General features: G+C 42.5%; 1 protein-coding gene and 1 long non-coding RNA gene across 14 annotated transcripts in view; one reads left to right on the forward strand and one right to left on the reverse strand.

The window, feature by feature from the left end:
• RAD51B (RAD51 paralog B) overlaps positions 1-16,034 on the reverse strand; it is a 738,822-nt gene that overhangs the window by 184,258 nt on the left and 538,530 nt on the right. The window lies entirely within an intron of this gene.
• Positions 11,338-13,503, forward strand: LOC147364137 (uncharacterized). Its single transcript, XR_015134123.1, has 3 exons — positions 11,338-12,014; positions 12,578-12,688; positions 13,207-13,503. It is a non-coding gene; the product is annotated as an uncharacterized LOC147364137 (long non-coding RNA).

The following is a 16,034-nucleotide window of genomic DNA, read 5'->3' on the forward strand; positions in this document are numbered from 1 at the left end:
TGTAAGGCAACTATATTCCAATAAAAATTAATTTAAATAAAAAGTGATTGAGACAGGCTCAGACATCTGTCCTCCAGCAAACTTTATTTCCTTGGCGGCTTGTGCTTCACTAACTGAACCTGTGAACCAGCTGTATTTAGCATATACTCTACTTCCTTGGGTCTTTAAAATTGCCGATGGTCTGTAGGTCAAGTTCCAACGGAAGTGATATTTCTGATCTAGCTCTATAAATAGCACACTGGAAAAAACCCATCAGCTGCATATGGCCTGGGGACCACACGCTATCTATTAAGTAAGTAACCACAGTATCTGTGCTGCCATTTTAGACGAGGAAAAAAAAAATCTCTTGTTATTTATAATCTTCTGAGCCTCGAGATTCTCAAAATACTTTAAAGTTATTAGTCTTCTTTCAAATTTACAAATAAAGGATCTGAGGCATAAAACCACACAATAACTGCCTCAACAGCATCTGCCCACTGAGGAAGACCTTCGGCCTGAGTAAAGAATAAGGTTGCTGCATTTTGAGAAAACAGAGGATCTCATTCTCAGTGTCTCTTGGTGAGAGGTGAAAAAGGGGAATGCAGTCCAGAGTGTTTCCTTGCAGAACACACCCAGTCTTGTCCAAGTTTCTGTAAAGCTCATTCCTGAGGAAGGTAAGAAATGTGAAGAAGACAAGATAAGGTGGGATGATCAGAACCTTTGGAATGCAAGGGTTAGAGATGGGGCAATCCTCCACAGCAGAAGGGAGACGCAGAGTTAAGCTAATCACTAGGATAAAGAGTGGTTATGCAGCAGCACAAACCACTCAAACAAGTCCACTGGTTTTTGTGTGGGGAGGAAATACTTTAAGTTTCCCATAGTCTCAGAGTGGTTCATGTAGGCTATAATCCCACCAGAATGCTTTAGAAAATGAAATGGGGGCATCTCAATAAATATATTGGGATGAAAGAGAGAAATCAGGACCATTCAGGGGCCAACCAAGATGCATGGTTCACCCTACAGAGATATCTTGTAGGAAATGTCCAGAATTGGGATGAGGATTCTCACCCTATGAAATACTGGTCCTTCCAGAACCCATCTCATTTACCGACCAGAAGTTCTATAGGGGATACTGCATAGGGCTTTTATGTTTGCAGTGACAATCGGAAAGGTCCTCAAAGACAGCTAGGAAAACACAGGCCTGAGAAGAACAGAACTAGGATGTCTGAATAGAAAGGAGCAATCTGCCCCATCTAGCTCAGCTTCCATCTTGCTCAGGAGCCCATGAACCTGAACGTTTTCTCCAATGACACAGTTTTCCTCCTGCTAGCCTCTATTTAAGGGGAAAAAAAGATTCTGAATGGTGGCCTCTAGCTACATCTCCTGACCCTTTGAAAAACTCTTTAATAAAAATAAATTCACTCACTAGAGAAAACACATGCTATCCTTAAGTAAATGCCAGCAAAATAAAACAAAGGGAAAAAATCCCCAAACTCAATCATTTAAGGAAATTAAAGGCTTTTTTTCCCCTCTTAATTTAGGTGTCATTCAATATAAGGCAGGAAGATGACTTATGTGAAATGGGCTTTCTTCTGCAAAAATGTGTCCCATCTGTTTGCTGTGAATTCCTCAAACTGTGCCCATCAGCCATCTTGGTATGAGTTCTGCTTTTCTACTCTGTAGAATCTGAGGATATCAGAGCCAGATTGCAGTAAATCTTAGGTATTATATCTGGTCATCATCTCATTTTTTGACCATTCATTTTCAGATGACTCTCTTTTCTTGCTGAAGCAGAAGGAATACAGCCAACTTATCCTGATTACTGATTGTTTATAGTGGCTCAGTGGTAAAGAATCTGCTTGCCAGTGCAGGAGACGCAGTTCAGTCCCTGGGTCAGGAAGATTCCCTGGAGAAGGAAATGACAAGCCACCCTAGTACTCTTGCCTGGGAAATCCCATGGACAGAGGAGACTGGTGGGCTACAGTCCATGGTGTAGCAAGAGTTGGACACCATTTAGTAACTAAACAACAAAAATAGTCCTGGCTTCTGGAAAAAGATCACCCTCAGGTATGTGCATTGCCTTTGGAGAAAGTTGGGAAGGGTAAAAAGTCACATATCTTTTTTTTTTTCCCTTTTCAACATTGCTTGGAATTTATATATTCTTTAAAAAAGGATTTTATTTTTTATTTACTTTTTTACTTATTTTGTTTGTTTTTAAAGTGGCATATCACTTATTGGTCACTTTTCCTGGGCAGATTTAAAAACTACGCATGTGTGCTAAGTTGCTTCGGTAGTGTCTGACTATTTGCAACGCTATGGACTATATAGCCCATCAAGTTCCTCTGTCCATGGGATTCTCCAGGCAAGAATATTGAGAATTCTCTGGTGGATCAGTCAGTAAAGAATCTGCCTGCAATGCAGGAGAACCAGGTTCAATCCCTGAGTCAGGAAGATTCCCTGGAGAAGGGAATGGCTACCCATTCTAGTATTATTGCCTAGAGAATTCCATAAGATAGAGAAGCCTGGTGGGTTACAGTTAAGGTTTATTAAAAACCATGGCAAAATAATATTTAGTAGCTTTTCATAGCCCAGGAATTAGTCTGGACAGTGAGTAAGCCAGGTGACAGCCCATTTGATTAAAGATCAAAGGGATACACTAACAGTCACAGGGTTTGTCTTTGGGAAATCAGCTTACAGGGCAAACCCAGGACCAGGAGACAGAGTCTTTTCCCGAGGCCTCAGCTGATGCAGAATTTGGCCCAGGTAAGTCTGCTTTTGCTTCAGGCTGACACTGGATCACTGGCTCTTTGCAAGTAATGAGAGAAGGAGGGAAAATGTTGTTGTTTATCAGGAAATATGTTTTTGAAAAATATTTCTATGAAAACAGCAGTGGCTTAAAAAAGATCATCAATGTAGAAGGACATTTCAACTGAATACAATGTGTTATCCTGAACTGGCTCTTGGATCAGAAAAAAAATTGCTGTGAATGACATTATTAGGACACCTGGCAAAGTTTGAATATGGCTGGTATATTAGATAATGGTATTATATCAGCACTAATTTCCTGGGTGAGATCACTGTATTGTGGTTATGTCAAAGAAGTTCCTGTTCTTAAAAGGAAAGTGCTGAAGTATTTGGAGATGAAGGGTCATGATGTCTAAAAGTTACTCTAAAATGGTTTAGCAAAGATAACAATAATAAATTAATATTATAAAAAAATAGACAATAGTAATATGAAAGAAATCAAATGAATAGTGTAAAATGTTTACAATCTAGGGGAAGGATATGTAGGAGTTCATTATACTTTCCTTAGAACTTTTTTATAGGTTTGAATTATTTTTCTACCAAAAAAAACAGCGTGAAAATATAGGCTGGCCTACCCTATGAGAAGACCTGGGTAGATATGAAATCAGGATACAGGACTAGATCTCTGGAGAAATAACTAAAGGCATTGTTTCATATGTGTGTTTATGCAGCAGAATCACCTAAACCAGGCAAACCACTCTAAAAAATGCAGAATCCTTGACCCCATACCAAACCTAGTGAGTCAGGATCTCTGAGCGGTCATCGCCCAGAGGTCTGCATTTTCAAAATGCTCTCCCAGATCATTCGTTTGAAAACGAAATTACATATTAGGCATTTGTTGTTTTGGTTTTTAACTGTAGGTTTCTCAGACCCATGGACAGTCCATGAAGCAAATGTTATGAAAATCTCTACTTAAATACCCCATGATGCAGCTTTTCATCATGGAAGGCAACATTCTGGTGAATGCCCTTTGGTTTGTTTTCCAAGGAGGGTAGAGAAGAGAAGTAAATGCTCTTTAGAAATTCTATAATTCATCTGGTTAAACTGCTTGTCAGAATAATCACCCAAGACCCTAATTCAGAAAGTGAAGAAGGGGCAGCTGACTGTCTGGGGCATGAAACAGGACGGGGCAAGTAAAGGGGCCCAGGTCCCCACGCAGGCAGAGACCCTGAGTAAGGTCCTCAGTCAGGCTCCCTGACCACCATTTCTTCCAGAGGCCAAACACAGCTCAGCTTTCAGAGTTCAAGCTCCCCGCTTTGTTTCTTCCGTGAGAACAGAAACAGAAAATAAAGAGAATGAAACAGGATTGGAGACAGACGCCCTGAGGTGCTTGGAAAACTCCAGGGAACGTAGGAGCATCCAGTGAATCCAAGTTAAAGTGCATTAATACATACTGCTTCCTTCAAAGCGGCTACATTGGTGCAATCATTATTCCCATTTCACAGAACAAAGAAGTGACCCGACTCCTGAAACCCACCTAGTCAGAGGCAGAGCTGGGGCCCAAGCCCAGGTATTCTGCGACTTCCTGCTGTCCCAGTTGCTTCCCTTTGGGCATCTGAGAGCATATCATCGTGGGGAATGCTTCTAATTATCACCTTGCCCAGAGTGCGAAGATTTATTGTTATGCTTTCCTCCGGCCCCACCTTAAACACCCCTTTGGGAAGTAGAGTGATCATGACAGAAATCAGGATATTTTCATGCGTGGGAGGGAGTGGAATGCTGGCGTCACATATGTTTGTTGCCCCTGAAGGCTCTAAGAAGGGGGCGGGCGGTGGGGGAGTAGACTGTTGAATCCTTGGTGAGGCAATCTCAGAACCCACCGCACCCTGAGTTTTACACAAGAACCCCAAAGGTTCTTCAGGTTTCCTTCCCACACTGGTGAACCCAGCTTGGCTGCTGCGTTCCTTCAGTTCAGCCTGTGTCTCCCTGACATTTGGAGCTGGGCTTCCTGAGTCAAGGCTAGGATAGAAGCAACTGCACATCTCCTACTTTGCGACGTGCACACACGCACACGTACACAAGGGCTGTCCCCATGCCTGTCATACCAACACAAGGCTCAAAATAAACTGCAGCCGCCGAGGAAGGGAAAATCCCATTTGTGACAGGAACTCACAGTGGCCCCCAGATCACAAGCTGTAGGGTCGGAACCACGTGCAGACCGCTAGGATGTAGGGGCTCTTAGGCAATGGAGACGACCTTGCTTTAACTTCCTCAAGGGTTCCTCCAAGAGAGTGTCCCAGTCCCTGGCGCAGCACAGCTTTTCGGGCAGCAGGCTCGTGAAGGGAAAGGGAACTGATGAACCGAATGTGCTGACGCTAACAGGGCTATTTCAATCAGGGGAACTGGTTTTGGTGGCAGCAGGCTGTCAGTCCACATCTTCAAACCATGAGTTCTTAAGCAAGGCAATTTCCTTCTTCCTTGAAGGCCACTGTTTATCTATGGGCTGGAACTATGGGTTTACTGAAAATGGCCAGTTTCAGCAAAATGACCAAGACGACTGGGTTGGTGTAATTTGTCTCCCATCTCAGAGGTCAGCTGATATAAGGCATTATGGTAAAGGACTGACTACCAGGTAACATTTTTGGGCATGACTAGTACTTTCTGAGCAGGAGGCTCAATACCTTACCTACATTATCTCTATGAGGGAGATGTCATGATGATGCCAATTTTCTAGAGAAGGAAGCTGATCAACAGGGAGACTCAGTGATTACCCGAGGTTGCTTAGCAAGTGGCAGAGTAAGGACTTGATCCCAGGTGTCAAACTAGTCACTTCAGCCATTTAGAAGGTACCACAACAATGACCACTCATTTCCCCCTCTGGAAGAGAAAACTCATTGGGCTGCCTTACCCCATTTTCTAAATATTCTACTCATTTTCTTTTCCACGTTAAACTATAATATTTAATGTCTTATTCAGAGTCAACTGTACCTGACTAGAAAAGCATATTTGATTAGCGTTCTCTCCCTGTTGTTGGGAAACTCTTAGTCATATGATAGGTTTCTCGAAACTGATACCGAAGAAAAATAAATCTCCAGATTCTGTAGCTTTTCAACTGAAAATATGTCAAATAACCTGAGTTGCCAAAATCATGACTGGCTTTCCTTCTGTGACTATAATCTCCACATCTGGTTCACCTTCTTTGCCAGAAGAACATTATCATATGTCTTTTGTGTATATCTTAGGATGTTGCTGTGTTTTATGACATTGCCAAGTGGAACTGCTATGTTAATCATCATTACAATCCCATTGATAATTGCATTAGTGCTTTTCTCAATGTTAACTGCACAATAAAAAATAAAGCAGCAGAAGGCAAGTGTGGGAGAGTCAGAAGAGACCCACAGGAGGCAACCAGCCCATTTTCTCGTCTGTACTGCACTGCAGATATTACTATAGTTGTGAGATGCATGCCGAGACAGCAACCACAGTTATCATTTACCCGTACCTACTACATGCCAGATGTGATTCCAGGCGCTTTACATGATAAAATTCTCTTAATCATCTCAACAGTATGAAGCTGGATACTATTACCGCCCTCATTTTACAGAGGATGAAACTGTGCTCACATCTGTACAGCTAGTAAGTGGTGGGGAGGATTCAAACCCTCACAGTCCAGCCCCAGGGCCTGCTCCAGCCTTGCCCATGATTCTGAAAGGCAGTCCAGGCTGGGAGTCCCTGTTCTAGCTGACTTCCCATGGCAGCAGCTGAGTCTGATCCCAGCAGTGGATTATTCTAACATCCATAGTCAAGGATGGCCCATAAAGTTTTCATGACATTACCATAGACACATCTTGTTTATGAAACAGCGTCACAGTACAAATACAAGAGTCACGTATTAAGCATTTTTTTTAGAGTCGAAGATTTTTATCAGCATTTTAAGATTTTATCACCATCGCTCTTAAGGAAGGTGACATACCTAAGGTGACACGCTTAGTCATAGGTCAGTACTTGGACAAACACTCCTTCTTACGTCCTGGAACCTCAGAACCTAGTGCTTCTCCTAGACAACACTGGCCTCCTGTCAGACCAAGCATCTTTGTAAGTGGACACAGCTCTCCAGGGCCATAGGGAACACAGCACCCGCTTTGCAGCAGCCCTGCCTCTAAATTAAAAACAGCACAAGACACGTGGACTTAAAATAAAAAAGAAAACAAATACAAACAGCACAACAGAAACAACAAAAATAATAATAAAATAAATGGTGGAAACACCTCGAGGGTATAAACATTTCTCTAAACTGATCATCAAGTTCCTTCTTGAAAGAGGCAAGTGCCTGCCAGCAGGAACCTAACACTTATTATTATTCTGTGTTCTCTTTCGGCATGACTGAAAGGTTTTTCGATTCTCATCCCTATCAAAAGAATAGCTCCCCCCCATCCGAGACAATCACAAAGTTTAAAAGCAGCTAACTCTCACTTCAAAAAAAAAATTTTTTTTTAATAAAAACTCCAAAACCCATAGGGGTTGTAAAACAGCTTTGTGTGGAAGAAGGGCAAGTTTTCTCTTCAGAGAAGCTCATTTCAGAGGGTTGGGCAAAGAGAGAGATGATGATGGGGTGGGGGGCAGGGAAGGGTGGGAACGCAGAAGAAGGGGAGGCGGGATAGGAGGAGATAAAGGAGGAAGAATCCCTGGCTTTAAAAAGCAACATTGTCCAGAGAGGTGAAAGGGAACAGATGGCCGTGGAGAATGTGGCCCTCAAAGCCCCGAAGAAAGGGGCGATGCTGACAGATCTTGCTGTTTCCCATTGATGCCTGAATGTTCTAGTGTGGGGAGCCGAGGCCAGTGCAGGGGCGGGAAACAGACCTCTGTTCCCAGCGGCTCGCTGGGGCACCAGCGGCGTGGAGGATCACTGAGAAAAAGAGCAGGCGGAGGGGGCGGGGAGGGCAAGCAGCTGTGGCCGCAGAGGGCAGGACGGCCGTGGGGGCGTGCGGGTTTCCACAGCCTTCTCTTTTGGCCTGGCCAGGAAAGGTCAGCCCAGCACTGGTCTTTGCCCTGGCAGAGGTGAAGGAAAGGACAGTGGCTGGGGCCCAGTGTCTCAGCATCCTCCCCCACCCCCAAAGGCACTGGGGGAGGCCTGCCTGGGACCAAATAGATACCTTGGGAGAGGGAAATGAAGAAAATATTCCAAATGCTTTTAGAGGATTGAAACTACAGTAAACAAGAAATCTAGGTCTTTGAAAGAGGTCAGAGAATCCTGCCAAGTAAATCCCATATGATTTCAAGGAGTCTCAGGGCAGAGAAGATTTGCTGAGGAAATCCAGCAGGAGTTGGGGGGCAGACTCAGGAAGGAGCCCAGAGATCTGAGTCTGCCCCCAAAGAGGTACCGAGTGGGGCTTCGCTGGACACAGTGGGATGACAGGAGGAGAGGAGGGACCTTTGGCACCCAGGGGGTGTGTGTGTGTGTGTGGGTGGGTGTGTGGGGGTGGGTGGGTGTGTGACAGGCACCAGGATGGGCTCACTGCTGGTGGATGTTATTGGAGACTCACAAGTCACCATGGAGCGATGCTGGTATAGGCACCTCTGGTCTCCTGGGAGTGTTAACCCCTGCATATGGAGGCCTGGATAATTGGTTTAAGGAGCTAAGGGTTTGCGGAAGCAGCGACTGCAAAAATGCCCATAAACTTCAGGGCACAAAGATGCATCCTTCAGTATACTTTCCTTAATATAACTCTGATCAAGAAAATTTCTATTCCAAATGACCCCTTGAAGTCTCCCTACAGCCTCTAGAGGATGATGAAAGAATTCAGCCCTGCTCCTACCCAATGAGGAGGGAGCCACATTCTTCTTGGCTCACTGTCCTGTTGGCCCACAGAGACCTGCACAAGCTCAAAACATTTCTCTGGTTTTGATTTGCCTCTCTCTTCTGCCCTGACTCAGAAAATGAGAGAGAACTGAACTCAAGCCTAAGGATCTTGAGACAGTGGGCATGAGTTTGGGGAAGCAGACCAGAATCATTATTTGGAAACATTCCTACACATCTAAGACCCCCACAAATACCTCTCATCTAACCTCCAGTGGGAGTTGTTGTTTAGTCACAGTGTCCGACTCTTTGCAACTCCATGGACTGTAGCCCACCAGGCTCCTCTGTCTGTAAGATTTCCCAAGCAAGAATCCTGGAGTGGGCTGCCATTTCTTCCTCCAAGGGGATCTTCCTGACCCAGGGATCGAACCCGTGTCTCCTGCATTGGCAGATGGACTCTTTACACTGAACCACCAGAAAGCCCTCAGTGGGAGTAAGAGAAGTTAAAAGGTGGCTCTAAATATATTTAGTGACCTGGCACAGTCATCTTAACCTGGGCTAGGTCTCCGTTTCCCCAGGAAAGAGGATGTGGCAATGGCTATCCAGCCATACTGCACTGTGCATATACTGAGTTACTGAGAAAATTCCCATGGAGCAGTGTAATAAAAAAAGATCAACCATGATGAAGACTTTGCCTTTTTATTTCCCAGCTTCATCCAAATTGCTCCCCAGGCGCTTTAGATTTAGAAAGCTCCACTAATCAACCTTATAAACAGCAGCCCAGCCACTACACAGAAATGACTTTGTATAGCTCCTAAGTGAATTTACCCCTGGGGATAGAAGATGCCCAAGGCTTTAACAATTACAACAGAACACAGCCTCAGGAGGAGAATAGAAGACAAGTACGCTTTGACATCCCAATTGAAACTCCAGGCTGAAGCCGCCATAGAAGAATGTAATTACCTTTCCTAGTTTGACGGTACTCTAAAGAAACTGGAGAAGTGGAATACCTATTAGGTCCCCACTAATCCTCCTCCTAAATTCAAAGCAGGGTGAGTCCCTGGAATTCATTTCTGGGTATTCTTACTCTCTGCTATTGTTAAACAGCTCAATTGATAAGTGCTTGCAGCTAATAATGCTTTCTACTGAGCCCACCCCCTCCTCTTTCCCAGCCGCTCAAAGCACTTTACAAATATCACCTCATTATTCTTTACAACACTCAAGTGAGCCTGATAGGTGGAAAGGTTCATTATCTTCTCCTTACCAATAGGGGAAATAGACAAAGGAAGAAGTGACTCATTTGAGCCAACAAAGCAGGGGCAGAACTGGAGCTAAAACTCAGCCGTCTTCTAACGGGACATGTCCTATGTCAGCCTGGAAAGCTGTTTTGCTGATGGGGCAGGATTTTCTGGCCGTGGGCAGTGTTGTAATCAACAGGTCCACAGAACTGCTGGAGGAAGTAGGACAAGAGTCGACTGGAGAAGCCCCACGGGGGTGGTCCTAACTGGTTTGGATAAGTCATTTCACCTCTGATTTTCAACGTTCTCTACGGGAAATTGAGGGGTTTCCGAGAGGATCTTTAAGGTATCTTCCAGCTCACTGGGCTTCCCTGGTGGCTCAGACAGTAAAGAATCCTCCTGCAATGCAGGAGACCCGGGTTTGATCCCCATATCAGGAAGATCCCCTGGAGAAGGAAATGGCAACCCACGCCAGTATTCCTGCCTGGAGAATTTCATGGACAGAGGAGCCTGGTGGGCTACAGTCCAGGGGATCGCAAAGAGTCGGACACAACTGAGCAATTAGCACTTTTACTTTTCTTTCCAGCTCCATAGATCATGAGTGGAGTGAGAATTTCAAAAGAGGGCCTCTATGTTTCACCGGCCCCTTGTGACAATCTGAGCTTCATTTTGCTTGTAAGTCTGAAATAGCACCCTTGTCTCCTCATAGAGCCTCTGTGTCATCCAATATCCTTCCAAACGACAGTGGCATCAAATCAGTCTTCCAGGTGGGAGATGCGAGAGGTAGTCCTGGAACATCAAGGCTAAGGACTAAAGAGATGGAGGGAGGCAGGGAACAGGAAGAAGCCTGGAAAGATTATCAAAAAAAAGAATTGGCAAACAACATTTCGAGTTTGCCCAGGGCTTACCGAGGGATACTCCTTACATTCCAAGAAAACTATGACAAGTCGTTCAAAGTTTAAGAAGGCTCCAAGGAAATAGCATTTGCTTTAGTTTTTCTAAATACAGGGTTCACTTGCCAACCCTAAAAGCCATGTGAACAATGCCCTCAATGTACCCTGCAGTGGTGGTTTTCCATTTAAAGAGAATTTCATTTTAATGAAATAACATTAGTGTGCCTTCAAGTTAATTAAAACAGGATTTTACAGGTGGCTTCATAGTTTATAATTTGTGTTGCTTGAGCCAGATATGTCTAAGCATTTAGAAAACCCGAAGTATTTTATCTCTCTGATCTTTTATACTTTCTTTTCAAGAATGATGCTTTGATACTCTTTGTCACAAAGAGGGTTGGAGAGACAGGACTTTTAGTAAAATCAACATTTGTTTGCAGGAGAAGCAGCCCCCGCAACCAGAATAATGACCTTGGAAAGAGTCTTGGGTGATGGGCTGATTACAATGACTGGATATAAAGGACTGACTGTGTAGCCGCCAGAAAGAAACACATTTTTGTAATATCTCAGTTGTTTCTATTGGCCTGGCCTTCCTTGCATTCACCATGGGAACTGAGTCAACAAGTTTGCTTGCTTTTATTTCACTGATTGCAGCACATTCTTTTTTTTTCCCCCCCTCCACATACAGGGAAAAAAGAGTAAAGAACAAATGAAAGTCAAAGACTTGATGATGCAAAAAAAAAAAAAAAAAATGGGTATAATTTTATTTATCTTCATATCCAGCTGCAAAAGTGACTAGCTGCAAGCTTTATTCCATCTGCTCTCTCTGAGGACCTCAGCCTGACCTTGTGGAACCTTCTTTCTGGGAAGTTAAAGAATTTCCAGGATTAGCTCAAGCCTGGAGGCTGCCAACTGTGACAATCTACAAAGCCCTCTTAGGTAATGATTCAGACGCCACTTCTGCTCAAGGCCAAGATGGTCCCTGATGAATTGGAAATATTCTAATTTCCTGGACCTAGACCATAAAGCAAACTGACCCCGGAAGAATTACAGAAGGGAAGTTCAATATGTCTGCATACTAAAGCCTCAAGCACAGATATATCTGTGACAACAGAAATGTAATTGAACTTGAAAAGCAGGAGTTAAGAGGTCATCAGAATTAAATTTAGAAAAGAATACTGGAAGGGAGGGGAGGAGGAAGGGAGGGAGGGAAAGAGGGACGAGAGAGGGAGAGAAGGAAAGCTTTATAAATTTAATAGCAATTGATCTTCATCACCTGATTCTGGAAGAAGGCATTTTCTGAATATCTCCTGAACTGAACGTTTGAATTCTCCAGAAGAAGGTCAAGTTTCCAGTGCCAAGCAGGTAAAAAGCCAAATATCTCTCCCCATTATAATCCCAAGGTGAGGAAAGGGGAAGAATGGATTAATGTTCTCAGTTTATCCTTGAATGGCCCAGAGAAGTGTATGGCTTTGGATCCTACTAAGGATAGTACTAGTATAATGTAGCCTAGAGCTCACCCTAACCACTCCTCTGACATGTCTTTCCCTGTATCTCCTGAACAGTACAGACATCTGGGTAGGTAACAGAACAATAAAGTGAGCTTCCAACTTTATTCTGTGATGAACTCATGCTGTGACTTCCTTGGATTCAGTTTCTCGACTTGAAAAATGAAGGAGTAGGATTAGAGGGCCTCTAATACCTTCTCCATCTCTAATATGCCCTAAAACTACTGTATCTCTGCGTAGATTGGCTCCAGCATTTTCCCCAGCCATACTATATTTTCTATCTTTGTAGTTTTATCCAGTGCTGGTCCCTAGGGGTGCCTTACAGTGTCTGAGGAGTCTCAGGTCAGGAATTCAAGCTTTCCTGGCCACTTTTCTTCACTCCTACAGAAGAAAGTTAAAGTCAGAATACCATTGTTCCAGGTGACCTCACTCAGGAGAACCTGCTGGCATATGCCAGTGGATACATTCCAAATGGGAAAGGATGAAGACCCAAATGGGGAGATTCATCATGGAAATAAAAACTACAACAGGGTAAGTTCTCTATGCTAACATCTAGGAAATCAATGGGTAGCTTTTGAAATAAATGACTAGAGCTTCAGGGCTCAGATGTTTCCAATACCCAAGATTTGCTGTCTAGTTTATGACCCAGCTCATCAACTATCTCCATGACAATGGGTTTCCACAATGTTAGTTGAGGAAATTTTAAATGGTCAGCAACTCCAAGGAACTTTTCATTCAAAGATATTAAACATGTTATGTAAGTATTATTTCTTATGATCTCAAACAGATGTGGCAATGAGATTCTCCATTTGAGAAATAGAGGACATTTTATCAATTTACCTAGGATAAGAGTGTAAGGACTAAACCAGAGACTCCAATAAGTCACTCACAGGATTACCTGGATTCCGAATGGGTTATCAGAAAACCTGGATTTAAAAGAGTAGAGAGAAATTTAGAAGATTCATTGAGAAACAAGAGGTCCAATTCAATCCTGAGTATCTGATTTCCCTGATGACTCACTGGTCCATTTGCTTACTATCTTTATTCAGAAGTCTTTTGGAGGCCTGATCAGATCTATCAAAATGACTAATACAGATAATAATGTGTGTTCCTGATTTTTAAAAGGTAAGTTTTCATTTTTCTATATTACCTTTCAGGTCAATTCAGAATGCAACCTCAAGACAGACCAAGGTTTAGAATACTTTGGTAGATCTGATATATTAAACAAAAAAGCAAATCATGAAGTAGTATGTGCACAATGGTCTAATTTTTGAAAAAAAAAATGTACATAAGTATTATATGCATAGAAAAGTGGATAAAATTATAAACACTGATATTTTACATTATCTTATGGAATGCCTTTGTGATTTTTATTTTCTTTTTTGGTTATATTTTCTATTGGTACCTATAGCAACATGGATAAATTTTATAAACATAATGTTGAGCAAAAGGCAACATTACCAAAGAAAATTTATTATATGATTCTGTTTATATGAAGTTTAAATACAGGCAAAACTAATCTATGTTTGTAGAAATCTGGATGGTGGTTACCTTTGGTGGAGGCGTTTGGGGTAGTGATAGAAATGGGGAGCTTCCAGGATATGTTAATGTCCCTTTTTCTTACTTTGATGTGGTTATACATGTGTGTTTGCTGCAAAAGTTCACAGAGTTGTCCACTTATGATGCATACACCTTTTTGTTTGTATTATGATGCACTTTTAAAGTTACTGAAATGAAAACCAAACCAAGCTAAACCAAACCCACATCCAGAGGCTTCCTTACACACACACACACACACACACACACACACACAGTCAAGAAGTCGAGAGAAACGGCAATTCTTTTTGGGTGGGGAGAGATACTTCAAACTGAACTTTAGGTATACAACTGTCTCCTTTGGATGGTGGTGATCCCAAGGAGAAGACGGTAGTATCCCCGTAGCTCCATCTCTGAGGAAGGGGGCCTGGAACCAGGCTCCACAAAAGCAGGAAGAGAAATTCAAATCTGCGTCACAGAAGGGTCCTGATCTGTTGATGGTGACTCTGGAAATCCAGGTTTTCATTTGACTCAGCCTCACTATAAGGCTTGATGAATCAGCCTGGACCAGATGCGGCCACACTGGGAGGTGCACTTCCCGCACTGAGCGTGCATTCATAAAAACAAGCGAAAGTGACTATATTTGCTAGAAGAGAGGCTCTGTGAAGGCCAGGACCTCATATCCCCAGCGCCTAATGCAAGTCCTGGCACAGAATAGAGGCTCAATAAATATTTTTGAAGTGAGGGAGTGTATAAATCCACTTTCAAAAAGAGGAAACTGTTACAGCTCAAGTAGAAGTTACCATGAATGGTAAACAAAAAGGAAAAAGATGTAGTAAGATGACATATATTTAGTGATTTGTGTCTCTGTCCCTTCAGTGTGCCTCAAGGAAGCCAAGTCAGGAGTGGGGAGGTTTGTGTTGCTGTAGTTTTTTGGTAAAGCCATTTAGAAAAGCACTGTCCAATAAAAATACAATATAGCCCACAAATATAATTTAAAATTTTGTAATAGCCACATGAAAAAAAGAAAAAGTTAAAATAAACGTGGATAATATATCTTATTTAGTATGTCTACAACATTATCAGATCAACATGAAATCAATATGAAAATTAAGATATTTTACATTATTTTCCCTAATACTAAGTCTTTGTGATCCAGTGTATATTTCACACATATAGTACATTTCAAATGCTTAATAGCCACATGTGTCTAGTGACTATTGTATCAACAATGCAGGTCTAGGGGCATATCCATTTGGTGGAAGTTCTTTTACAAAGATGAACAGGGTGTGTGTGTGTGTGTGTGTGTAAAACTGCCAGAGAGAAAGAGGAAAAAACTCACACTGACTTGATGGTATTTAATACCAGCTCCATCTGTTCCTGAAATCAGCTATGTTCCAGTTTTTAGTTCCTATAGATACACCAGTATCCTTTGAGAATTTCCACTTTCTGCTTAAGCTACTTCAAGGATGGTTTCTGACACTTGGAATAAAAAGAGTCCTAACTTATAAAGATAAATATAGGGAAAACACACCCATATGTGCATCCTGCTTTAGAGGCACAACATCTGTCAAAGAGTTGACACTAAATCAGCATTGTTGAATTTATAAATCAAGAAATAAAAGCATTAACAAAAATTTAATTCTGAAAGTTTTTTTCTATTACTTGCTGTAGGTTGCACCATCAATTTGTATACCACTTTTGAGAACAAATGAACCAAAGTCTTGTTCTAGCTTGAAGTATTCCAGGTGCATTTTAACTGTAAATTCTGAATCAAACAGGAGTTTAATAAGGTGCAGGCACTACAAGTTACCTGGATACCATCCATCTGAGACTGCTGCAATGTAAAAGAAATGAAAAAACAGCCTTTCTATCAGCCAACATCCCTCCTACTTCATCTCAGGGTTTGTCTTTCTGCCAACACACATTTATTTCTGTGTGTCTTTGGTTAAACATGGAACTGGAATTTGAGGGGAATGGGTCGAGAGCTTAACTTCACTGAGGTTAATTTCATTCTGCTATAGGTCCAGACCTGAACAGGAGAGGTGATATCAATGTAGAGTTTTATCTGGATTTTAATTTTCCCATGTCACAAACCAGTCTTTGGGCATCCTAAATGCATATGTGGTCCCAGGTCCCAGGACATTTCGGCAGGCAACTACTGCCAGGAAGGTGGAAAGGCACAACTAAATGAGAGGCTAAAACAATCACCCTCCCGTTGCTTGATGGGAAACCCTCCTGGGGTGAGGAGAGAGAGAATTCTATAATGAAGGTTTCTGGATTGGCTTTCAAACCCTCTAATGCTAAAGGCACATGCGATCCAGGGAGACTGGAGGAGACG

Source organism: Bos grunniens, chromosome 10 (genome assembly GCF_055505025.1).
Source record: "Bos grunniens cultivar Pamir isolate PY7600 chromosome 10, Bosgru_T2T1.0, whole genome shotgun sequence".
Taxonomy (NCBI): Eukaryota; Metazoa; Chordata; class Mammalia; order Artiodactyla; family Bovidae; genus Bos; species Bos grunniens.